Here is a 26,909-nt window from a genome sequence, read left to right as displayed (position 1 = left end):
ACAGTTGTATGCCTTTTCTCCCCATCCCTCCACCCCACCCCAAATGAGCCCACCTCCCTCCCCCACCTCCACCCTCCCCCTTGATTTGGTCCATGTGTCCTTTATAGTAGTTCCTGTAATCCCCTCTTCCCACTGTCCCCTCTCCACTCCCCCCTGGCTGTTAGATTGTTCTTAACTTCAATGCAGAGACCATGTCTTACAATCAGATATTATTTATTGGAAAAAACCTCAAATAAAAGACTCTCCAATCTCCTTAGAAGGGACATTATCAGGTTTTACTAACTAACCCATGTACAGCTAAATTTAAAGGGGTTAATTCATGGATGAACATTTCTCATCTCAAAAAGATGCTTAGCCTGAAACGAACATTTACTCCTGTCTGAGACACTTGTCTCCAACAACAGACATCAAAGTCTCCTCTAGGATGAGAAGCTACTGACATCAGAGGTAAAGTTACCCCAAGACATTGACAAGGCTTGTATATCTACAGATCAATATTGAACTCAGAATCCATTCTCATTGTCTTTTTCTGTCCGCTAATGATATTACAACAATAGTTTAACTTTTTATTTGGGTTTTTATATACTTCTTATTTTTTATTAGAAAGTGAAGTTTATACGGTTAAAATTTATGTATATATACTTTGTGGTGTTCCAGAAGGGCTCCTGGAACACCTCAAAATGTTTTTTAAATGTTAAGTTGCATGGGAAGCATTGTAAAATAAGTGATGAAAAACTTCTAGTGTATTATGTATGAGTAAACAATGGTTGTAAATTAAACAAATAGTTGGGGCTATGGGCTCTAGGAAACCCAAGTTGGTGGCCTGGTTTTTTCCAGCTCCCTGGCATCAACATAGTGCACTTAAGCTGGTCTTAGAAGAAGGAATTTATAAGCCGACATTACTGAAAGAGACAACTTACAATATTGCCAAGCTACTGAATAAGATAGCTTTTAATACTCTTTTTGTGGATCATGTAAATGTTATACTACGTCACATACAGAAAAATGAAACAGAAGGTGAAACTTGGATCATGATAGCTCACAGGAAAGAAATGACCCAGAACAATTTTTTTTTTTAATTTCCCACAATGAAGACCACAAGACCTGACTGGCTTCCATTTACCTGCCCTTCCCTTTTGGCAAAAATTTAGTTTTCACTCACACCTTATAGATCCAGTATTGCTCCATCTGCAATGGTCCACTGTTTCAACAAGACATCCATAGTGAGACTTCCTAGGAATGAGTCTTCCTGGTGCTGTGAGACCACACTTTCTAACCAAAAGGTTATACATAAATGCATCCTTCAGATTAATGTATGACCACAATGGGAAATTGTGAATGAAAAAGGGGTTCTAGAGAAAGTAACCTCACAAGGTGATCTAATAAATTCCTAAGTTGGCAGGTCATGGTGACTAGTTACTTTCTGACTTATTCTATTACTTTCTATAGGACCAGGTGGCTAGTTGCTCTAACTTATTTCAATTAGCATAATGCCGTCAAGTTCTCTTCATGTTGTCACAAATGGCATTTTATTATTTTTATTGCTAAATAATATTCTGTTGTGTGTATAATATATAAACATTTCATTTACCTATTCATGCACACTTAGGGAGTTTCTATATATTTGCTATCTATAAGCAGTATAAATAATGTCTTGAGTTTTACACTTGGAACCTGTATGGTTTTGGAAACCAATGTCACCCAAATAAACTCAATAAACTACTGAAATGAACATGGGGACGCATATACCTTTTCAAGCTAGTGTTATTTTCTTTGGATAAATACCCAAAACTGGAATTTCTGACTCATATGGTAGTGCCATTTTTAGGGGGTTTTTTTAGGAACCTCCATACTGTTTTCCATAGTGGCTGAATTTACATTCCAGTCAAGAATTCACAAGGGTTCCCTTTTATCCCACATGCTCACCAATACTTGTTCTCTTTTTTAAATAGACATTCTAAAAGGTGAGAGATAGTATCTCTTTGTGGTTTTCATTTGCAATTCCCTAATGATTATTGATGTTCATCACCTTTTCTTACCTTTTGGCCAGCTGTATGTCTTCTTTGGGAAAAAATGTGTATTTAGATACTCTGTCCATAATTTTGCCAGGTTGTTTTTTATTGCTATTGAATTGTTTGAGTTCTTTACATATTTTGGATACTAACCCTTTATCAGATATATGATTTGCTTATATTTTCTCCCATTTGGTAGGTTTCCTTTCATTTTGATCGTTTCCTTTGCTACACAGAAGCTTTTTAGCTTGTTGTAGTCCCCCTTGTTTATTGTTGTTATTGTTGCCTTTTCTGTATCAAATCAAAAAAATTCATCACTGAGTCAAGTGTCAAGGAGCTTAATGCCTATATTTTCTTTTAGAAGTTTTATGGTTTCAGGTCTTACATTCCAGGCTTTAGTCAATTTTGAGTGATTTTTTGTGTATGGTATAAAATAGTGGTCGTTTGGAGCTCCAGTGGTGCAACCGGTTTGCGTGCGGTCCTTATAAAATAGTGGTCATTTCATTCTTTTGCATGCTTTGCTGTTCAGTTTTCTCAACACCATTTATTTAAGAGACTATCCTTTCCCCTTTGTAATATTGTTTTTTTTTAAAAAAAAAAGCAACAGGCAAAAAAAAAATCACTTTAAACCCCATGGCACCAAAGCAAGACTTAATACCTAACTTGATGTTTATTGATTTGTTAATGACGGTCATTCTGACCAGTGTGAAGTGGTATCTCATTGTGGTTTTAATTAGCATCTCTCTGATGGCTAGTGATGCTGAGCATCCTTTCATACGTCTATGGGCTCTCTGTATGGCCTCCTTGTGTCTGTTCAGGTAAAACTGTGGTGCATATACACAATGGAATACTATGCAGCAGAAAGAAAGAACTCCTACCCTTCACGACAGCATGGATGGAACTGGAGATTATTGTGCTAAGTGAAATAAGCCAGGCAGAGAAAGACAAATATCATATGATCTCACCTGTAAGTGGAACCTAATCAACAAAACAAACCAACAAGCAAAATAGAACCAGATACATGGAAATAAGGAAAAAAACTGACAGTGATCAGAGGGGAGGGAGGAGGGGAATAACGGGGAAAGATGGGGAAGGGTCTAGTCAAGGAACATATATAAAGGACCTATGGACATGGACAACAGGGTGGGGATTGACTGCGGGAGTTGGGGAGTAGGCAGGGCAGGGGAGAGCAACAGGGAAAAAATTTGGACAACTGTAACTGAACAAAAATAAAATTAAAAAATAAAAATAAATACATGATTTCCAAAATTAAAAAAAAAAAAATGTCTAACTTGATTATAGCTTCAGCATCTCCCAGGAATGGAATCTTAAAGCAGCCAATCTGGAATTACGTGGTCAGCACTAGTAAGGTAATCTGCCTTACTGACCCCTAAAAGAAGGTGACCTTACCACAACCAGTCCATGTTTTGCCGGTATAACTTCTTTGTCCTTTTCCCATTGTCCTGTAAAAGTCTTTTATTTTGGACAGCTCCTTGAAGCTTCTTTGTATCTGCTAAATGGAATGATACCTGATTCATGAAGCATTGATTAAAGGCAGTAAGATCTTTACATCTATTGTTTAAACAGTATGTTCTTGGCCTTTTTTTGTCACAAATTAATTGACCATATACATGTAGGTTTATTTCTGGGTTCTACATTTTGTTCCATTGATCTATGTGTGTCTGTGTTTATGCCAATACCGTACTATTTTCATTACTAGAGCTTTGTAATATAGTTTGAAATCAAAGTGTGATGCTTCTGACTATGTTCTTTCTCAAGACTGCTCTGGTTGTTTGGGGCCTTTTGTCATTCCTTATAAATTTAAGATTTGTTTGTTATACTTCTGTGAGAAATTCCATGCAATTTTGGTAGGGAATTCATTGAATCTGTACATTTATTTGGGTAGAATGGACAGTTTAACAATTTATTCTTTTAATTCATGAGCACAGAATATCTTTCTATTAATTTGCATCATCTTAAATTTATATGATTAATGTCTTGTAGTTAAATCAACTAAACAATACACACAGGAATCGAAGAGGGATTAAATATCAGCTTTACTATACTGTTAAATGAAAGAGCAAACTATAGAACAGCATGAATAGAATGCCACCACTTGTATAAAAAACTGATAAACACACATACATAATATGCTTGTAAATACATGGATTATCTCTGGAATGATACATAGTAACTGGTAACTGTGGTTACTTTTGGAATATGAGATTGAGGGGCTGAGGTAAGGGTGGGAAGGAGGAAAGGAGACCTACCTTTCACTGCACCTTTTTGTACTGTTTCATTTTTACCAGAGACATGTGTTTTTCTCCAAAAACAATTTATATATTAACATTTTTAAGTAATAAAAATAGATACCAGCTTTATCACTGATATGAGACCATGGTTTAGACCTGAGCCTGAAATGAACTTCTACCCTAATTCTAAAGCAGATGTTTACCTATCCATGTAATGAAGGACTACATTCTGTCCCATACCTTGCTGTGAGGAATGAGCTGAGAAGCCAACAGGGGCCTAGGCTGCTTATCCCTAATACCCTTTTTTCAATTTTACCAAGTTATCCTCCTCCCATATGGAAGACTGAATGAGAGGCAAGTGGAGATGGGTAGAAGTTTTCTTCCAAATACTTTTGAGAAGTCTCTTTTTTCTTGAGTCAGATACATGGAGAAAGACATAAGGTATATCCCATCACACCCATGGACATTTTGTTCTCTGAGCCACAGTGGTCAATACCCAAGACTATAGTTAAACGGAGCTTGGCTGTCCCTGATGGGGGAGACCAGTAGTATCTTAGGAATGTACTGCTTCCATCAGTGGAAAACTAGTGAGCAGTATTGTTTTCGACCCTAGACAGCTCTGAAATAAGTCATAACAGAACACTAATTAAATTAATTCCAAGGCTGCATTACACCCCATGCTGAAAATTCATTCACTATTTTATCTCTAATTTATAATTAAGGTCCAGCCACATTATATGGTATAGCTTACAAAGACTACACAATGAGCCCCAAAAATAGCACATTCAAATACTCCAAAGATTATATCATCAACATAATGAGAATGCCTTCATTTGAACTATATAAACCCCACTCCAACTATTAAACTCCAAGGGAGAAGGGAATGCTCCTAATTAAATTAGTATTTTAAAATCCAAAGGAACTAAAAGTCCAAAATTTTGCCTTTCCCAATTTATTTTTTCTCATTTCAGCCATACAGATCTCACAAAGATGTCCAAACAGATGTGGGGTTCCTTAGCAGGCATAATCTGGGCTGTCTTCCTCTTGATTAGGTATAGTTCTTTTAGGACTTTAGAGGCTGAATTAATCTAATACCACAACTGCATGTTATATGTTTTTTTTTCCCATTTTTTCTTAAGAGATGGGAAAGGTGGGTGAAAGAGAGAGAGAGAAACATCAATGTGTGGTTGCCTCTCGTATGCCTCCCACCAGGGATCTGGCCCACAACCTAGGCATGTGCCCTGACTGGGAATCGAACTGGCAACCCTCTGGTTCACAGGCTAGTGCTCAATCCACTGAGCCACACCAGCCAGAGCCATGTTATATATTTTTAAGAGTCCATAGTATCAGTAGGAGAAAAGATGACCACAGTATCATCCTCACATCCCCAAAAAAATTACAAAGCACACTAATTCTCAGCCACTAAAACTGGTATCCCAAACAAATTTATGTCTCTAGGACTTAGTACATTGGGTAGTAAAGACCTAAATTGCTGTTGTCAAATACCTAAATAGGAGACTTAGTGGTATTGAGAGGAAGAAAAGTAAACAGAGAAAACATGGGAGAACAGAAAATATTTTCTTGGTTCATACTCAGCAGGATGCTAGTCTGTGTGTGCCTGCGTTCCAGAATCCATGACCTGTGAACTTAAACTAATTTGGAAGATATTTCCCAAGTGTTTGATTGTATTACCAAGAGTCCCAGCCCCAAATGTGCAAAAGTTCAAGGCCTGTCTGTTACTGCTAATGGAGCTTGTACAGAAACTCAGTAAGAAAGGGTTAGCTTTTGCCAGGTGCTTCTTTCCAAAACCTTAATTAATTTTCAACTTTCCCCCCCTAAGCTTTGGTTAACCTTCACCAATGCCTTCGGTAATGGAAGGTACAGTACCCATTCTGTTACTTATTTTTCTGCTGTAGTAGGGCTCGCCCTTATCTGCATGAGTATCTTAGGACCAGCCAACAAACAGGATAAAGTTGAAAAACAAAACATTAATAAGTACCTATTAGATTTCTATCTACCAATACCAGCATTAAGCACTTAAAACATCATTAAGGCTATTTATCATCTAGCACTGATTCTAACCTATGTGTTCCACAGTTCTGCTAGGACAACATAATAGATGCACCTACCAGTTTCTGTAAGGAAGCAAAGACTATTTTCAGCCTTTCTTATTTTGGTGAGTGCCTTGCCCACCATATATTGCTGGGAACTGGAAGTCCCCTAGATTCAAATCTAAAACCTAATCTAAAATTTCTCAAAAAGTCTCTCTTGGTATAGGAAAGAAATCTGTATCTCAGCGTGAATCCAGATTTTTGCTGTTTCATTTTGAGGTTTAGACAGGCCTGACAACCCTTGCTAAACTCAGGCTTTACCTGTGAGTGAGAACTCTAGCCAGAGGCTAGCTTAATGCTCCATTGGTTGGCAAAGCCTACTTGTGCTAAAGTCTGCCTGCACAGCCTGTGTTTGTTAAAACCCACTCCATTTCTACAGTTCCTACCCAGAGATATTGAAGACAACAGAGACCCTGATGCCATTGGTGAACAACCTGGATTTCTCCACTTGGAGTCTGGTTGCCAAATGCTTGTCCTCATCAATTTTGTAAGGTTTCTCAGCCTATGCTTATGTACTAAAATGAAAAGTAATTACTCTCTTGATTTTAAGACAAGTTGGGCGATAGGTGCAAGAATCAGAAAGGGAGCAATATGTTAGTCTTACTTTCAGTACAGTTAGAAGTTAAAATGCAACTTGGAGAGCAAAATGGGCTCCCACTCTTTCCCAGATTACCGTATTTATCAGACTATAAGACGCATCCCCCCCACCCCAAATTTGGGAGGAAAATGGGGGTGCATCTTATAGTCCGAATGTAGCTTACCTGGCATGCTGCGGCAGTGGAGCAGGGTCACAGGAGGCAGGAGCAGGGTCGCCGCTGCAGGAAGCTGGCGGTGGTAGGAGTGGGGCGATGCTGTGGGCCCTGGGCTGGGAGGAGGGTGTGTCCCGGTGGTGAAGCAAGGGAGGCAGGAGCAGAGTCCCCGCTGTGGCATACTATAGTGCTAGGGAGGAGGGTACAGGAGGTGCAGGCACGTTAGGAGAAGAAAGCCTGCAGCACCCCTACGTGCCTCCATCATGTGACTGGTGTGCTCGCCATTAACATTAACATAGGCAAATTCCAGTGCAGGGTCACCTGTCAATGTGGCCCTGCAGCTATTACAAAACTACAACTCCCATCATGCTTGGACAGGTTGGGATGATGGGAGCTGTAATTTGGCTACAGCTGCAGAGCCACACAGGTTGTGCAACACTGCTGTCCCCATACAAGTGTTGCACAACCTGTGGCCCTCCAGCAGCAGATCCCCCCATAACAGTGTCAGCAGCAGATCTCCCCATAACAGTGTCAGCAATGCCTGAGACGGTACTGAAGATGCCATCCTCTATGAACAGAGTGCAGACAGTGATGCCAGTGATTCTGAGGAACCGAGCTCCATAAATGTGGACAGTAGTGACGAGCAGTTCTTGGGGTTCCCTGATGATTAGAGGAGTTTCCATACCTAAAGCTTAAAGTCAGTAATAGTAGTTGTTAATGCTGCTGTTGAGTTCTGTTTACATTTACATTGGTGAAATATTGTTATTTATGTTATTAAACACTTTACCAAATTTTTTGCTTCAAATTTTTTTTCCTATTTTCCTCCTCTAAAACCTAGCTGCATCTTATGGTCTGGTGTGTCTTATAGCCCAAAAAATACGGTACACTTTTGAAGCCACCCAGGGAGAGGTGTTGAAGTTGCAAAGAAAGTTAGCCAGTCATACCCAGTATCTGAGAAAAGGTAATAGTTCAATGAGTGCAGAAAGTCCAAGCACCCAAAAGAATGAGGTAACAGCTGTTCATCTACATTTAATCTATTAACCCCACTCAAGACAAAAGTACGTGCCAATGGATGTTAGGCTCTACCCTTCCCACTTATCAGATAAATCACTCTCCTGCGGGAAGGAGCCTATAAAAATATTGGAGGGAAGGGCAAAAGTTTTCCCCCAAAGATGCCTGAGTGGAAGTTCCTTTTCTTTGGCCAGGCGAAAGTGTGAAGAAAGGGAGAAGATGGCTCTTACAAATTCAAAAGCAATCAAGACCTTGTGTGTGCACAGATTTTACAAATAGTCTCACATGTTTGGCAAATTTTAAGATGACCTCTAAGATGTTTTTACCAAATCTTAGATATAGATATGGAAATCATGATCAAATTTGATGAAATACACAGAGGGTTTTGCTTCTACCTGATGAACGACCACGCCAGTTCTCTTGGAGCCATCATCTTTGGCATATTCCACCTGTTTTCCAACTAAGCTGTCTGTCTATGACTTCTGGCTCCCTCTCTGCAGGAGAAGAATCACTGGAATCAGGAAGGATGCATAGGTCACCATCTTTATAATCCTCTAATAGCTGGTACATACATAATACAGGATCCTTCTCATACGTAATGTAAAACCATGTTTTCATGATAGGTGCCTGAGCTTAGACCATCCCCCTCCATTCATTTTTGGAGCATTCCTCTGTCTCAAAAATATGTTCCACTGCTTTGCCAATAATAATGTCTGTTAAGTGTGTATCACTGATTCTAGATGATGAAACTCTATTAGAAAGACTTCAAGTGACGACACTCTTTCATCTCTGTGCAGTTCCAATCCATAAACACAGTCAAATCCATCATATTTGATAAGATACAGAGAGGGGTTTACAGGTACCTGATCCAGGACAGCTCCCTTCCACTGGGTTAGAGGTTCATCTCCATCTTTCCATCCGTGCTGAATTCTGCAGCCCACAATGTTCCTCTGAGGCTGGAAAGGTGGTCTGCTCCTATGATTCTTGTGTGCAGCCTTTCTCTTCATCATGGTAACAGGCACACTGGCATGCCTTGAGCCTGTTCTGGACTGCTGCCCTACAGCCGCCTTTCAAAACGGGGTCTTCAAGCCTGAGAGGAGAATAGTAGCAAAGCAGGACAAGAAAGGAAATTAAGAAAAAAATAAATTCAATGCACGACACAATGGGCTTTATCTCCTAATTGGTTCACTCCATGCACCCACACTTAAGTATTTCCTGAAAGTTACACAAGAAAGCTGGAAATCAAGACATCCTGGCATAACCTTCCTCCCCAGTTCGTTCCAGTTAGCTACAACGAGGGAGTTGCTGTTAGAGTTAAAGAAATAGGGGGCACCCCCTACTCCTCTCCGCCCGGATCCCAACACCATCTATGACAGATGGCCCAGACCAAGGATCAAAACTAAGGATCAAAACCAAGGATCGCGGGCCTCACGTGCCCATATACAGCACTTCTCTGCTGCCTGCGCTGTGAGCCTGTGTGGAAAGAGGATCAGCAGGCGCCGAGCCGCGAGCTTGCTGAAGCTGCTTGGAGAGAACACGTAGACGAGGAGCAAGACCAGGCGGCAGCCGCGCCAAGAGGTTGGTGACTGTGAACTACCGGCACTGTGCTGGCCAAGCTTTCAGCCTCCCTGACCGCGGCACACACAACCCTGCCACGTCAGAAGCCCACCAGCCGCTACTGCAGCAGCAAGTCTCCTCCCTCCTTCCGTAGCGCAGCTTCCTGCCAGGAGAGAGGCCTCCCCTTCCTGCCAAACAACGTGCGCCCCCCTCCCCCAACTCTCACGCCCACCTCAGCCCCTAGCTAGGGAAGCGCCGGGTCGCCTCTTGGACCCGCCCCTTTCCAAATTCCAGAGCAGTCTAGCCCACAACAACCCCACCCCCAGCCACCCAACCTCCCTTTCTCCAGTTCAGGGCCCTCAGGCCCCCCACCCCCACTTCACCCAAGCCCCACATCAGTGTCCCTGCCCCATCTGTTTTCCATCTAGGAATTCGTCCTTTCCTTTACTCGGTGCTTTTCTGGAGTTATTTATATTCAGAAACGTGCCTTTCCTTGTCATTTAAAGGGATTTGTGGAAGAACGAGAGAAATGCACCAGTACCTTGTAGAGCATCTTGACCCAATCCCTAGAAAATTTTTGATTGGTCCTTTCTGGACTTTACCCATGAGGATAATTTTTTTCCTTTTCTCTTTTTCTCCCTTTACCCCTCCACGGATTGCAAAAGAATTGTATGCATAATGCTGTCATGGTGTAATACACTGAAAATTGACATGAAGAAAATAAGAAGTGTAAGTTCACCACCCTTTCCCCACACCTCAGCAAAATATAATTAACACTTTCCATTGCCTTTTTAATAAGATCTTACAAGGCTGGAATAATTTTGCATATGCATTTTCATGGTGTGCCTTTTTTTACATAGAATAGACATTTGCTCAGTTTATTAGATATTGTCTGAAACATTTTTGTAGTAGCTTCAATAATATCAACATAAGGATATTTTAATAATTTAACCATTCTCTCTAATCTTCAAATGTTTAGATTTTTAGACAAAAGCTTATGAATAGTGCTTGCACAGGAATTATTAATCTGTTCTCTTGAACAGAATAGACATAAACCTATAATTAAAACAATTACTATAATTACAATAGGAATTTAGTATTTCAACACTAAAATTATAAATCTGTGGGAAAAAACTTACTATTTTAGAAGTGATGCAATCATTTTTTTCCATTACAGCCATCTTAATTGGTGTAAAGTAGTATCTCATTGTGGTTTTAATTTTCATTTATCAGATAACTAATAATGATGAACATCTTTTCATATGTTTGACATTTGCACATCTTCTTTGGAGAAATGTGTACTAAAATTCTTTGTTCATTTTTAAATAGGATTATTTGTCTTTTGTTGTTGTGTTGTAAATGTTCTTTATAAATTCTGGATGTGTGGCCCTTATCAGACACATGATTTGAAAATATTTTCTCCCTTTCTGTGGTTTGTCTTTTCACTTTCTTGACAGTGTTTTTGATGAATGGAAGTTTTACATTTTGATGAAATCCAGTTATGTATTGGTTTTTTTTTTTTTTTTTTTTTTAATTTTTTTTATTGTTATGCAATTACAGTTGTATGCCTTTTCTCCCCATCCCTCTACCCCACCCCAGGTGAACCCACCTCCCTCCCCCCTCTCCACCCTCCCCCTTGGTTTTGTCCATGTGTCCTTTATAGTAGTTCCTGTAATACCCTCTTCCCACTATCCCCGCCCCCACCGGCCACCCCCGCCCTGGCTATTGTTAGATTGTTCTTAACTTCAATGTCTCTGGTTATATTTTGTTTGCTTTTTTCTTCTATTGCTTATGTTCCAGTTAAAGGTGAGATCATATGGTACTTGTCCCTCACTTCCTGGCTTATTTCACTTAGCATAATGCTCTCCAGTTTCATCCATGCTGTTGCAAAGGGTATAAGCTCCTTCTTTCTCTCTGCTGCGTAGAATTCCATTGTGTAAATATACCATAGTTTTTGGATCCACTCGTTTGCTGATGGGCACTTCGGTTGCTTCCAGTACTTGGCTATTGTAAATTGTGCTGCTATGAACATTGGGGTGCACAGATTCTTTTGGATTGGTGTTTCAGTGTTCTTAGGGTATAATCCCAGCAGCGGAATTACTGGGTCAAAGGGCAGTTCCATTTTTAGTTTTCTGAGGAAATTCCATATTGTTTTCCACAGTGGCCTCACCAGTCTGCATTCCCACCAACAGTGCACAAGGGTTCCCTTTTCTCCACATCCTCTCCAACATTTGTTTGTGGATTTGTTTATGTTGGCCATTCTGACTGGTGTGAGATGATACCTCATTGTGGTTTTAATTTGCATCTCTCTGATGGCTAGTGATGCTGAGCATCTTTTCATATGTCTCTGGGCCCTCTGTATGTCTTCCTTGGAGAAGTGTCTGTTCAAGTCCTTTGCCCATTTTTTAATTGGGTTGTTTGTCTTCCTGGAGTGGAGTCGAGTGAGTTCTTTATATATTTTGGAGATCAGGCCCTTGTCTGAGGTATCGTTGGCAAATATGTTTTCCCATACTGTTGGTACTCTTTGTAATTTGGTGCTGTTTTCTTTAGCCATGCAGAAGCTTTTTATTTTGATGAGGTCCCATTTGTTTATTCTTTCCTTTATGTCCCTTGCTTTAGGGGATGTGTCTGTGAGGATGTTGCTGCGTGGAATGTCTGAGATTTTCCTGCCAATGTTTTCCTCAAGGACTTTTATGGTGTTACGGCTTATATTTAAGTCTTTTATCCATCTTGAGTTTATTTTCGTGTATGGCGTAAGTTGGTGATCGAGTTTCATTTTTTTGCACGTAGCTGTCCAGATCTCCCAACACCATCTGTTGAAGAGGCTGTTTTTGCTCCATTTTATGCTCCTGCCTCCTTTGTCAAATATTAATTGATCGTATAGACTTGAGTTTATTTCTGGGCTCTCTATTCTGTTCCATTGGTCTATGTGCCTGTTTTTATGCCAGTACCAGGCTGTTTTGATTACAGTGGCCTTGTAATACAGTTTGATATCAGGTATTGTGATCCCTCCTGCTTTGTTTTTCTTTCTCAAAATTGCTGCAGCTATTCGAGGTCGTTTATGGTTCCATATGAATTTCTGCAATGTTTGTTCTATATCTGTGAAATATGTCATGGGTACTCTAATAGGGATTGCATTGAATCTATAAATTGCTTTGGGTAGTATGGCCATTTTGATAATGTTGATTCTTCCAATCCATGAACATGGTACATGCTTCCATTTGTTTGTATCTTCCTTAATTTCTTTCTTCAGTGTTGTGTAGTTTTCTGAGTACAGGTCTTTTACCTCCTTGGTTAGGTTTATTCCTAGGTACTTTATTTTTCTTGTTGCTATATCGAATGGGATTTTTTTCCTGATTTCTGTTTCTGCAGTTTCGTTGCTGGTGTACAGGAATGCCTTTGATTTCTGGGTATTGACTCTGTATCCAGCTGTTTTGCCAAATTCATTTATTAGGTCGAGTAGTTTTTGAGTGGAGTCTATAGGGTTTTCCATGTACACTATCATGTCGTCTGCAAACAGTGACAGTTTCATTTCCTCCTTTCCAATTTGGATGCCTTTTATTGCTTTTTCTTGTCTGATTGCTGTGGCTAGGACTTCCAATACTATGTTGAATAGGAGTGGTGAGAGAGGGCATCCTTGTCTAGTTCCTGATCTTAGTGGGAAAGCTCTAAGTTTTTGTCCATTGAGTGTGATGTTGGCTGTAGGTCTCTCGTATATGGCCTTAATTATGTTGAGGACTGCTCCCTTTATTCCCACTTTGCTGAGTGTTTTTATCAGAAATGGGTGCTGTATCTTATCAAATGCTTTTTCCGCATCTATTGATATGATCATGTGATTTTTGTCTTTGCTGTTGTTGATGTGATGTATTATGTTTATTGATTTGCGAATATTGTACCATCCTTGCATCCCTGGGATGAATCCCACTTGGTCATGGTGGATGATCTTTTTAATATATTGCTGGATGCGGTTTGCTAATATTTTGTTGAGAATTTTAGCGTCTATGTTCATCAGCGATATTGGCCTGAAGTTTTCTTTCTTCGTTGTGTCTTTATCTGGTTTTGGGATTAGGATGATGTTGGCTTCATAAAAAGAGTTTGGGAGTCTTCCATCAGTTTGGATTTTTTCGAATAGTCTGTGAAGGACAGGGGTTAGTTCTTCCTTAAATGCTTTGTAGAAATCTCCTGTGAAACCATCTGGTCCAGGGCTTTTGTGTGATGGGAGTTTCTTGATGACTGCTTCAATTTCCTTTGCTGATATTGGTCTGTTCAGGTTTTCTGCTTCTTCTTCATTCAGTTTTGGAAGGTTATATTTTTCTAGAAATGTGTCCATTTCATCTAGGTTTTCAAATTTCTTAGCATACAGGTCTTCATAGTAATTTCTTACGATCCTTTGTATTTCTGTGGTATCAGTTGTAATCTCTCCACTTTCATTTCTAATTCTGTTTATTTGGATCCTCTCTCTTTTTTTCTTGATGAGCCTACTTAAAGGCTTGTCGATTTTGTTTATCTTTTCAAAGAACCAGCTCCTGGATTCATTGATCCTTAGAATTGTGCTTTTAGTCTCTATGTCATTTAGTTCTGCTCTGATCTTGGTTATTTCCTTCCTTCTGCTTGCTCTGGGCTGTCTTTGTTGTTGTTCCTCCAGTTCTTGTAGGCGTAGGGTTAGGTTGTTTGTGTGAACTGTTTCTAACTTCTTAAGGTAGGCCTGTATTGCTATGAACTTCCCTCTCAGGACTGCCTTTGCTGTGTCCCATAGGTTTTGGGTTGTTGTGAGTTCGTTTTCATTTGTTTCCAGGAAGTTTTTGATTTCTTCCCTAATCTCGTTCTTGACCCATTCATTGTTTAATAGCATGCTATTCAGTCTCCATGCTTTTGAGTGTTTTGGGTTTTTACCCTTGGCGTTGGTTTCTAGTTTCAGACCCTTGTGGTCAGAGAAGATGCTTGATATGATTTCAATTTTCTTGAATTTGTTGAGGCTTGCTTTGTGTCCTATCATGTGGTCTATCTTTGAAAAAGTTCCATGGACACTTGAAAAGAACGTGTATTTTGCTTCTTTGGGATGAAAAGCTCTGTATATATCAGTTAAGTCCATTTCCTCTAAGGTATTGTTAAGTGACACAATATCTTTGTTGATCTTTTGTTTGGAAGACCTGTCCCTTTTTGATAGTGGGGTGTTAAAATCCCCTACTATAATTGTGTTGCTGTCAATATCTTTCTTGAAATCCTCCAATATTTTCTTTATGTATTTGGGTGCTCCTATGTTGGGTGCATATATATTTACAATGTTTATGTCTTCCTGGTGGATTCTTCCTTTGAGTATTATGAAGTGACCTTCTGGGTCTCTCTTTATGGCCCTTCTTTGGAAGTCTATTTTATCTGATATGAGTATTGCTACCCCTGCTTTTTTTTCCTGTCCGTTTGCTTGGAAAATTTGTTTCCAGCCCTTCACTTTCAGTCTGTGTAAGTCTTTTGTCCTGAGATGGGTTTCTTGTAGGCAGCATATGTGTGGGTCATGTTTTCTTATCCATTCAGCTGTTCTATGTCTTTTGATTGGAGCATTTAATCCATTTACATTTAAGGTTATTATCGATAGGTAGTTATTCATTGCCATTATTTCCTACCTGTGTTCCTCTGTCTTTCTCTTTTCCTTCCTTTCCTTAAAGCAGTCCCTTTAGCATCTCTTGCAGAGCTGGTTTGGTGGAGCTGTATTCTTTTAGACTTCTTTTGTCTGGGAAGCTCTTTATTTGGTCTTCTATCTTGATTGAGAGCCTTGCTGGGTAAAGTAGTCTTGGTTGGAGGCCTCTGGTTCTCATTACTTGGAATATTTTTTGCCATTCTCTTCTGGCTTGGAGCGTTTCCATTGAGAAGTCAGTTGCTAACCTTATCGGGGCTCCCTTGTATGTTACTTCCTTTTTCTCCCTTGCTGCCTTTAAGATCCTCTCTTTGTCTTGGAAATTTGCCATTTTAATTATGATGTGTCTTGCAGTGGGTCTCTTTGGGTTCCTCTTGCTTGGGACTCTCTGTGTTTCCTGGATTTGGGTGACTTTTTCTCTCCTCAGATTAGGGAAATTTTCCATCATTACTTTTTCAAACAGGTTTTCTATCCCTTGCTCTTCTTCTTCTCCTTCTGGTATTCCTATTATACGGATATTGTTACGTTTCATGTTGTCCTGCATTTCCCTTATTGCCTCTTCATTCTTTCTGAGCCTCTTTTCCTTTTCTTGCTCCTTCTGGGTGTTTTTTTCTACTTTATCCTCCAGCTCGCTGATCCGATCCTCTGCTTCATCAAGTCTGCTTTTAATTCCTTCTACTGTGTTCTTCAATTCAGAAATTGTATTCTTCATTTCCGCTTGGCTCTTGTTGATATTTTCTATTTCCTTTTTCATGTTGATATAGTTTGCAGTGAGTTCATTGTAGTTTCCTTGTAGTTTCTGGTAGTTCTCTTTGAGCTCAGAGAGCTCAGTGAGTTTCCTGATGACCATTGCTTTGAACTCAGTATCTGATAGTTGACTTGCCTCTTTTTCGGTTAGTATTCTTTCTGAGACTTCCTCCTTTCCTTTCATTTGGGAATTGTTTCTTTGTCTTCCCATTGTTTGTGAGGTTCTTCTTGTTGGCCTCTGCGTCTTAAATTGCTTTGTTCTGACTCCCTGGATTTATGATATGAACTTCTATGGTAGAATGCCAATGGGATTCGGTGGTGCTGTCTCCTTACTCTCCTGTGCTCACTGGTCTTGAGCTGACGTTTATGTGTTTAACACGGTCTATCTCTAGTCTTTTCAGCACTCCATGTTTTGTTGTCTCACCGTCAGATCTTTCAGTGTCCTCTATCTTTGGTCTCTGATCTTCGTATATGCTGGAGTACTGTTGGCTGTTCGCTCTGCTCCTCAGATCAGCTAGGTATTTCCCTGGCGTTGAGGGGAAGTGGACTCCGCTCCCACCTATGTTGCCGCCATCTTCGAAATTCTATTGGTTTTGATTATTGCTTATATTTTTTAAAAATATGAATGCATTATTTTTTTAACTAGGCCATTACATTTTATTCATAATTGTGATTTAAATGGCTTCATAGTTCATTTTTTAATTGAATTTATTGCATAGGGGTGACACTGGTTCACAAAAACATACCAGTTTTAAGTGTACAACTCAATAAAATATCATCTGCACACTGCATTGTGCAAACACCACCCCAAGCAAAGACTCCTTCCATCTCTATTTTTCCCTCTTTGCCCACGTCCATCTAGCCACCACCCCCTTTTCCTCTGGTTATTACCACACTGTTGTCTGTCTCTATGTGAGATATATATGTATACACACACACACACATACATGCATATATATAGGTTAATCCCGTCACCATCTTCAATTTACTCCCCCAATACCCCTGCACTCTGACAGCTGTCAGTCTGTTCCATGTATCCATGCCTGTTTCGATTTTGTTCATCAGTTTATTTTGTTCATTAGATCCCAAATGTAAGTGAAATCATATGGTATTTGTCTTTCTTTTTTTTTAATTGAAAAAATTTATTTTTAGACAGAGGGGAAGGGAGGGAGAAAGAGAGGGAGAAAAACATCAATGTGTGGTTGCCTCTCATGCGCCCCCCAACCAGGGACCTGGCCTACAACCCAGGCTTATGCACTGATTGGGAGTTGAACCAGCAACCCTTTAGTTCCCAGACTGGCACTCAATCCACTGAGCTACACCAGCCAGGGCATATTTGCCTTTCTATGACTGGGTTATTTCACTAAGCATAATAATCTCCAGGTCCATCCATGCCGTCACAAAAGTAAGATTTCCTTACTTTTTACAGCCGAGTAGTATTCCATTGTGCAAATTTATCACTATTGTTTTTTTTTTAATCCACTCACCTACTGATAAGCAATTGGGCTGTTCCCAGATCTTAGCTATTGAAAATAACACTGCATGAACATAAGAGGTGCATATATTCTTTCAAATTAGCATTTCTCATTTTTTAGGATGCCAGGTCTGTCCAGAAGGTATCCATACATGTACTATGAAAAACAGAGACATTTATTGAAGAAGATACAAGATACAAGAAACAATATACATAGGACAATGATGCCTCAGTCCCCTTCAAAGTAGACACCTTGAGACCTCACACAGCTCTCCAATCGTCATCAGCTGTCCTGTAGTATTTCCTTGAATCTCATCAGCAGTCTGAAATTTCTTCCCTTTAAAAGGTGGTATTAGTTTTGGGAAAAAGCAGGTGAGAGAGCACCAAATCTGGGCTGTAGCGGGCTGAGTCACCTCAGTGGTTTGATGTTTCACCATAAACAGTCTGCACGGAGCATGACGCATGAGCCGGCGCATTGTCTGATGAAGCTGCCAATCACCAGCTGCCCATAGCTGCGGCCTTCTGAATCATCCAAATAGCATCTACAGAGGAATATTCAAGCTTATTGCAAAATTTGATGCAGATTCATTGCTCTACTCACTCAGTCACTTTGAATGTGATGGCCACACAGTACGCATGCTCATTCAATGCCATGTAGTGCCCCCACTAACTAGTACAGTGAAGTCATCATTGTTCAAGCATGCGAATTCCAGTCCATTCTCCTTGGCTGCCAGGTTACATCAATGCTACACAAACTGTTCTCATTATATTAACTAGAGGGAACTGTTCCACATGTGAGAAATTTAGCCCAGCACCCACTCAGAAAAGCCAGTGGGTGCGAGGTCTGGCACACAGGACCCACACCCATGGACAGGTTCTCCCGTGGGGAATCAGGCCTGCATTGTACCTAGGCTGCTCTGAGACTTGCTTTTGCTAAAACTCCCTCACCCTGAATTGAGGCAGCAAATGTTTACTGAGTATCTTTACCTTCCTAAAGTTTGTGCTAAACCTCCCAAGTATGGAGTGTAACTACTTCGACCACTTTCCACCTTGAGCTGTAACATCCTTCTCTTTGAAGTAATTAGCAGCATTCTTTCCTTGGTTGTCTGTAAAGGGTAATCACCTACAGTGAACCTGTGCATAGTAAATGAGGACCATACTCGATGTAGTGTGCCCAGAAAAGCAATAAAAGCCTGTCCAGGCAGGGGTCAGCTCTCTCTCTCTTGGGCTCTCTCTGGTCCTCTTGCCCTCTCTCCCACTTAGAGAGTGGCCATGCCGTCCCTTTTTCTCCACAGGATTTCTGTAGTCTGTGTGTATTTTTCCATTGCTGCCACAACACATGGATCCTGCCAGTCGGGATCCACATCAATTAACAATGGCTGGACTTTCCTGATCAGACCTCGTATATTCCAATAAGTGGGATCACTGTGTCAAAAGGCAGTTTCATTTTTAATTTTTGAGGAAGCTCCTCAATGTTTTCCACAGTTGCTACACCAGTCTGCATTCTCACCAACAGTGCACAAGGGTTCCCTATTCACCACATCCTCCCTAAGTGTGGTTGTTTGTTGATTTATTGATGGTAGCCATTCTGGCAGGTATGAGGTGATATCTCAGTGTGATTTTAATTTGTATCTCTCTGATGATAAGTAAGGTTGAGCATTTTTTCATGTTTATTAGCCATTTGTATATCCTCTTTTGAGAAGTATCTATTCAAGTACTTTGCACATTTTTAATTGGGTTGATTGTATTTCTGATGTTCAGTTGTGCAAATTCACTACATATTTTGGAAATTAACCCCTTTGGCAAATATATTCTTCCATTCAGCAGATTCGCTTTCCATTTTTTTATAGTTGTTCAGTTACAGTTTTCCCCAATTTTTCTGCTATACTCTCACTTGCCCCGTCCAATCCCTGCTCCAAAAGACAACCCTCATCACACTGTCCTTCTCCATGGGCCTTGATACATGTTCCTTGACTTGACTCTTCCCCTTCTTTCCCCATTATTCCCTCCCCTCTCCCCTCTGGTCACTGTCAGCTTGTTCTTTATTTCCACGTCTCTGGTTCTTTTTTGCTTGTTTGTTTTGTTGATTAGGTTTCACTTAAAGGTGAGATCATGTGGTATTTGTCTTTCACCTCCTGGCTTATTTCACTTAGTGTAATGCTCTCCTATTCCATTCATGCTGTCCCGAAAGGTAAGAGTTCCTTCTTTCTATCTTCTGCATAGTATTCCATTGTGTAAATGTTCCACCGTTGATCCACTCATTTACTGATGGACACATAAGCTGTTTCTAGCACTTGGCTATTGTATATAACACTTCTATGAACATAGGGGCGCACAGGTTCTTTGAATTGGTGTTTCAGGATTCTTAAGATATAATCCCAGCAGTGGGATGGTTGGAACAAAAGGCAGTTCCATATTTCATTTTTTGAAGAAATTCTATACTGTTTTCCACAGTGGCTGCACCAGTCTACATGCCCACCAAGAGCACACCAGGGTTCCTTTTTCTCCACAACCTGGCCTGCACTTGTTGTTTGTTGAGTTGTTAATGATGGCCACTCTGACTTAATTTGCATCTCTCTGATGGTTAGTGATGCTGAGTATTCTTTCATATGCCCTTTATATGTACTCTTTGGAGAAGTGTCTGTTCAGTTCCTTTCCCCATATTTTAATTGGATTGTTTGTCTTCCTGGAGTGGAGTCATGTATGAGTTCTTCATACATTTTGGAGATCAAACCCCTGCCCGAGGTATCATTAGCAAATATATTTTCCCATATGGTTGGTTACCTTTTTATTTTGATGTTTTCTTTTTTTATGGTTCTTATATTTTATTAATTTTTTATTGTTGTTCAAATACAGTTGTCTCCATTTTCCCCATACCACTCCCTCCACCCCAACACCCCCAATTCCCACGCTTGATCCTACCCCCCCTTTGGTTTTGTTTATGTGTCCTTTATACATGTTCCTTACAACTCTTTCCTCTTTTCCCCTCATTATCCCCTCAGCACAATTTACAATAGCCAAGTGCTGGAAGCAACCTAAGTGCCCATCAGTAGTGAGTGGATCAAAAAGCTATAGTACATTTACACAGTGGAAAACTATGCAGCAGAAAGAAAGAAGAAGCTCCTGCCCTTTGCCACAGCATGGATGGATCTGGAGAGCATTATGCTAAGTGAAATAAGCCAGGCGGTAAAAGACAAATACCATATGATCTCACCAATAAGTGGAACCTAAACAACAAAACAAACAAGCAGGCAAAATATAACTGCAGACATTGAAATTAAGAACAAACTGATGATGTTTTCTTTAGCCATGCAGAAACTTTTTAATTTGATGTACTCCCATTTGTTTGTTCTTTTCTTTATGTCCTTTTCTCTAGGGGACATATTGGTGAAAATATTGCTGCATGGGGTATGTGAAATTTCCCTGCCTATGTTCTCCTTTAGGACTATTATGCTGTCAAAATTATAGTTAAGTCTTTTAACCATTTTGAGTTTATTTTGGTGCATGGTGTAAATTGATGGTCGAGTTTCATTTTTTTTTTTTTGCATGTAGCTGTCCAGCTGTCCAGATCTCCCAACAGCATTTGTTGAAGAGGCTATTTTTACTCTGTTTTATGATCCTATACCTTTGTCAAATATTAATTGAACATAGAGACATGGGCTTATTTCTGGGCTCTCTACTCTGTTCCATTGATATATGTATCTTTTCTTATGCCAGTACCAGATTGTTTTGATTACAGTGGCCTTGTAATATAGTTTGATATCAGATATTGTGATCCCTCTTATTTTGTACTTCTTTCTCAAAATTGCCGATACTGTATGGGGTCATTTATTTTTCCATATAAATGTTTGAAGTATTTGTTCTATATCTGTGAAATATGTTATTGGTATTTTAAAAAGGATTGCATTGAATCTATAAATTGCTTTGGGTAGTATGGATCTTTTAATGATGTTGATTATTCCAATCCATGAACACAGTATATGATTCCATTTATTTGTGTCTTCCTTAATTTTGGTTCTTCCTTAATTTGGTCCTTCCTGTAATTTTCTGAGTACAGGTCTTTTACCTCCTAGGTTAGGTTTATTCCTAGCTACTTTATTTTTCTTGTTGCTATAACAAATGAGATTTTTCACCCTGATTTCTGTTTCTGATATTTTGTTGTTGGTATACAAAAATGCCTTTGATTTCTAAATATTGACTTTGTATCCTGCCACTTTGCCAAATTCACTCCTTAGGTTGAGTAGATTTTTGGTGGAGTCTATAGCCTTTTCTACGTACACTATCTTGTTATCTGCAAACAATGACAGCTTTACCTCCTCCTTTCCAATTTGGATGCCTTTTATTTCTTTTTCTTGTCTGATCAGTGTGTCTAGAACTTCCAATACTATGTTGAATAGAAGTGGTGAAAGCGGACATCTTGCCTTGTTCCTGCTCTTTGGGGGAAAGATTTTACTTTTTGCCCTTTGAGTATGATGTGGGCTGTAGGTTTTTCATATGTGGCCTTTATTATGTTGAGGTATGCTCCCTCTATTCCCAGTTTGTTGAGGGTTTTTATCATAAATTGGTGCTGTACCTTATCAAATGCTTTTTCTGCATCTATTGATATGATCATGTGATTTTTGTTTTTCCTTTTGTTTATGTGATGTACTACATTGATTGATTTGCAAATATTGTACCTTTCTTGCATCCCTGGGATGAATCCCATTTGATCAGTAGGATCTTTTTAATGTATTACTGGGTGCAGTTTACCAATATTTTGTTGAGAATTTTATTGTCTATGTTCATCAACGATATTGGCGTGTAGTTTTCTTTCTTTGTTGTGTCTTTATCTGGTTTGGGGATTAGGATGATGCTGGCCTCATAAAAAGAGTTTGGGAGTCTCCCCTCTTCTTGGATTTTTTGTGCAGGATAGGGTTTAACTCTTCCCTAAATGTTTCATAAAATTCTCCTGTGAGTCTGTCTGCTCCAAGGCTTTTGTGTGATGGCAGTTTTTTGATTACTGCTTCAATTTCACTAGCTGTTATTCACCTATTCAGGTGTTCTGCTTCTTCTTGATTCAGTTTTGGTAGATTATATGTTTCTAGAAATTTGTCCATTTCTCACAGGTTTTCAAGTTTCTTGGCATACAGTTGTTCATAGTAATTTCTTATAATCCTTTGTATTTCAATAAATCACAATTTCTCCCTTTTCAATATTCCTCTCAAATTCAGCCCCCTCCTTAGAGGTCACCACAAACAACATATTTCTATATATGATTCAAAGCTCATACTAGCATTTTAGATACACTGGTGTTCTATAAAATATGTGGTATTCTGTGTCCAAGATGGCAGAGGAGTGAGTGGAAGCTACATTATCTTCCTCCCAGGACCAATGTGGGATTATGACTAAATGTGGAGAAATCATCCAGAATAAACTGAACAATAGCAGTAGAGAAGCCTAATAACCACAGACAGACAGAAGAAACAGCTTCACCACAACTCAAGTGGTATGGAGTGTGAAGGAGATGTGAGAGGGCTGGTTTGGCTCCCATGGACAGCAGCTGAGGTGCCAGAGGAATATTTTAGGGGCCTGGGTTCCCCTTGAGAAGTCTGGGGACTAATCCCCAACCTGGGCTCCCCAGCCTACAGCACCAGAGCCCAAAAAGTATCCACATAACATCTGATTGTGAAAAGTGGCAGGGTTTCTCTCTGCCAGGGACAGACAGCTGGAGACTCAGAGAGTCTTTTAAACAGCCAAGACATAAATATTCATTTGCATTGACTTATCCTGGGCTCCAGCAAAGTGAGGGCAGAGAGGACTAGAGATGCTGGAGGAGAGACTGAGGCTAGTGGCTTTGGGGAGAGAACTGAGAGAGCAGCTGCCAGGATCCTGGTGCTGAGTCATACCCCATACTTCAGGAGCCACCTTGCTCAGGCAGACTACTCTCCTATAAGTGGCATCAACAGGAGAGGAAGCAACAGCCCTGCTCACAGGAATTACTCTGTCACACCCTGTGGTGCTTAAGCCTGACTGCTGATTACACAGTGACCAGGTTAACAACTGAAGGAGTCAGCCACAGACTGTGGATCCCTGATAGTCTCTAACAGGCTGCTTAAGGCCAGACTGGGACACCACCTGACACCAGCAGAGTCTACCAAAATGAAATCCACCATGGCCTTATTCATGATTTGAGATATTTTCTCTCCTGCATAGTTTTCAACATTCATTTTTTTGTCCTTCAAGTTTGTGCATATTAAGTCACTAGATTTTATATTCTACTGTATTTCAAATCTCAAATTTTGTCCCTCCTTTCTTTTACCCCATTTTTCCTGGTTCTTTCCTCTCCTTATTTTCATTTCAAATTTTCTCTCTTCACAACTTGTTTCCATTCCACACTCTTACTATTTCTCCCACCTCCAGCCTCTCAAAACCATTTTTCTTGTCATTGGTAATCTCACATTCTTTTTCACACTCTTAAAATACCTGTGTTCTCTCTCCAACTTCATCAGTTTTTGCTCATTGTTTGTCGACAGGGTGGTTGTTGTTGTATTTCTTCAATTTATCTCTACATCTTCACTATTTTAGTATGTCAATCTCAAATTTTTATGTTCCCCTCTCCTACTCCATTCTGCCTTCCTCTTCCTCCTGCCCTTTTTTCATCTCAATTTTTTTTTCCCTGTATTAGCCTGGATTTCATTACTCACTCTTAGTATTCCTTCTCCATCATTTCAAAATCACTTCCCTTTCCCTCTATATATCTCTTAAGCTTTTCTTTCTTTCTCTTTTTCCCTCCTACTCCCAAAACACCTATATTAATCTTAGCTCAGTTGTTGTTGATAGTGCTGTGGTGGACCTTTTCCTCCAATTTGGTTCCTATGTATTTATTATTTATTTATTTACTTTTTCCCTTTTTCTCTTTCTCTCTCCATTTTTTAAAAATTTCTGATTAAACCTATACTATATGCTTCTCTTCTCTTCCTCCATTCTGCTTTCTTCATTACCTTTTTAATTTATATTGTAAATTTTACTTTCTTTCTCTCTCTGCCTTGCTCCAATTCCTTACTCTTATTATTCCTGCTCACTCTACACTCTCGAAATCATTTTTCTTTCAGATAGTCATCTTATATTCATTTCTCCTTTCCTATAATAGTCTTAGTCTCTCTATACTCTTATTAGTACTGGTTCGTATGCTCTTGATAGTGTGATTGTGGGTGGGGGTTATTTTTGCAGGTGTGGGTGTGTTTCCTGCACCTTGTGGGTTTGTTCTGGTATCACCAGTAAAACAGTACTAAATACATGGTAGGTGGAGTGATTCTCAGTCAGCCAGCCAGAGGGAAGGACCCACCAAAGAAAGACCGCAAAACAACCAAAATCCAATACAACCAGAGAGCCCACAAAAATGGCATAAAGGGTATCGCAAGAGAATCAAGTTCAGGAGATCAAGGAGACTGCACCACTGAATCCCACAGGTCTCCTACCACAGAAGTTCACAGCACAATGACAGGGAGTCAAAGCAGATCAAGCCAAGAAGCCAAAACAAATGAGAGCAGTCTCCCCTAAAATGGGGAGACAAAGAAACAATCCCCAGTCAAAAGGATAGGAGGAATCCCCAGAAAGACTGCTAAAGGAAATTGAGGCAACTAAACTATCAGACATCGATTTCAACATAATGGTTATAAGGAAGCTCAATGAGCTCAGTGAGAACTACAAAGAACTACAAGGAAGCTATAGGAAACATATTGCAAATTACATCAGCGTGAAAAAGGACATAGAAACCATCAGTAAGAGCCAGGAGGAAATTAAGAATACAATTTCTGAATTAAAGAACACAATAGAAGGAATTAAGTGCAGGTTAGATGAAGAAGAGTATCGAATCAGCAAGTTGTAGGACAAAGTAGAACAAAATTCCCAGACATAGCAACAAAACTAAAAAAAGACTCAAAAAGAAAGAAGAGGGTTTAAGGGAGCTGTAGGACAGTGTGGAATGTAATAATGTCCATATCATAAGAATACCAGAAGGAGAAGAAGAGGAGGAAGGGACAGAAAACCTGTTTGAAAAAGAAATGACAGAAAATTTCCCTAACTTGATGAGAGAAAACAATTATACAAGTTCAGGAAGCATAGAGGGTCCCAATCAAGATGAATCTAGATAGGCCTACTCCAAGACATGTCACAATAAAAATGGCAAAATTTAAAGACCAAGAGAGAATACTAAAGGTGGCAAGAGAGAAACTGCTAGTAACATACAATCAAGCCCTGATAAGGCTATCAGCTGATTACTCATCCCAAACACTATAACCCAGAAGGTAATGGCAAGAAATATCCCAAGTAATGAAAAGCAAAGGCCTGCAACCAAGAATACCTTCAGCAAGGCTCTCATTAAAAATGGAAGGGGAAATAAGGAGCTTCTTAGACAAACAAAGGCTAAAAGAACACATCTCCATGAAATGAGCATTGCAAGACATGCTAAAGACACTGCTTTAAGAAGATGAATAAAAAAAGAGAGAGAGAACACAGGTGGAAGGGGGAAAAATGGCAATGAATAAGTACCTATCAATAACCTTAAATGTACATGGATTAAATGCTCCAATCAAAAGATACACAGTATCTGAATGGATAAGACAACATGAACTATATATATGCTGTCTACAAGGGACCCATTTGAGAACAAAAGATCCACACAGACTGAAAGTGAAGGGATGGAAAAAAATATTCCAAGCAAACAAACATGAAAATAAGGTGGGGTGAAAATACTTATATCAGACAAAATAGACTTTAAAACAAAGGCCATAAAAAGAGATAAAGGAGGTCACTATGTAATATTAAAGGGAACAATCCATCAAGAAGATATACCCCGTGTAATCATATTCACCCAACATAAGAGCACTCAAATATATAAGGAAAATCTTGTAGGACTTCAAGAAAGATATCAATAGTAACACAATCATAATAGGAGATTTTAACAGCCCATTGTCAACAATGGATAGATCTTCCAAGCAAAGACTCAACACAGATATTGTGGCATTGAACAACACTCAAAATTAAATGACTTAATTGATATATACAGAACCTCCACCCCAAAGAGGCAAAATATACATTCCTTTCAAATGCAACTGGAACATTTTCAAAGATAGACAACATGGTACAAAACAAAACAAGCCTCAACAAACTCAAGAAAATTGAAATCATATCAAGCATCTTCTTGGATCACAATGGCTTGAAACTAGAAACCAACATCAAGGAAAAATTTAAAAACATTCAAATACATGGAGAGTGAATACCATGTTATTAAATAATGAATGGGTTTATAATGAGATCAAGGAAGAAATCAAAAAGTCTCTGGAAACAAATGAAAATATACACAAAACAGCCCTAAACCTGTGGA

General features: G+C 39.5%; 1 pseudogene; it reads right to left on the bottom strand.

Moving 5' to 3' along the window:
* Nucleotides 1–3,412: 3,412 nt before the first annotated feature.
* LOC112308194 (spindlin-3-like) lies at nucleotides 3,413–9,609 on the bottom strand (annotated as a pseudogene).
* Between the last annotated feature and the right edge of the window lie 17,300 nt (nucleotides 9,610–26,909).

This window comes from Desmodus rotundus, chromosome X, assembly GCF_022682495.2.
Source record: "Desmodus rotundus isolate HL8 chromosome X, HLdesRot8A.1, whole genome shotgun sequence".
Classification (NCBI taxonomy): Eukaryota; Metazoa; Chordata; class Mammalia; order Chiroptera; family Phyllostomidae; genus Desmodus; species Desmodus rotundus.
This window is presented reverse-complemented; position numbering and strand designations above follow the sequence as displayed.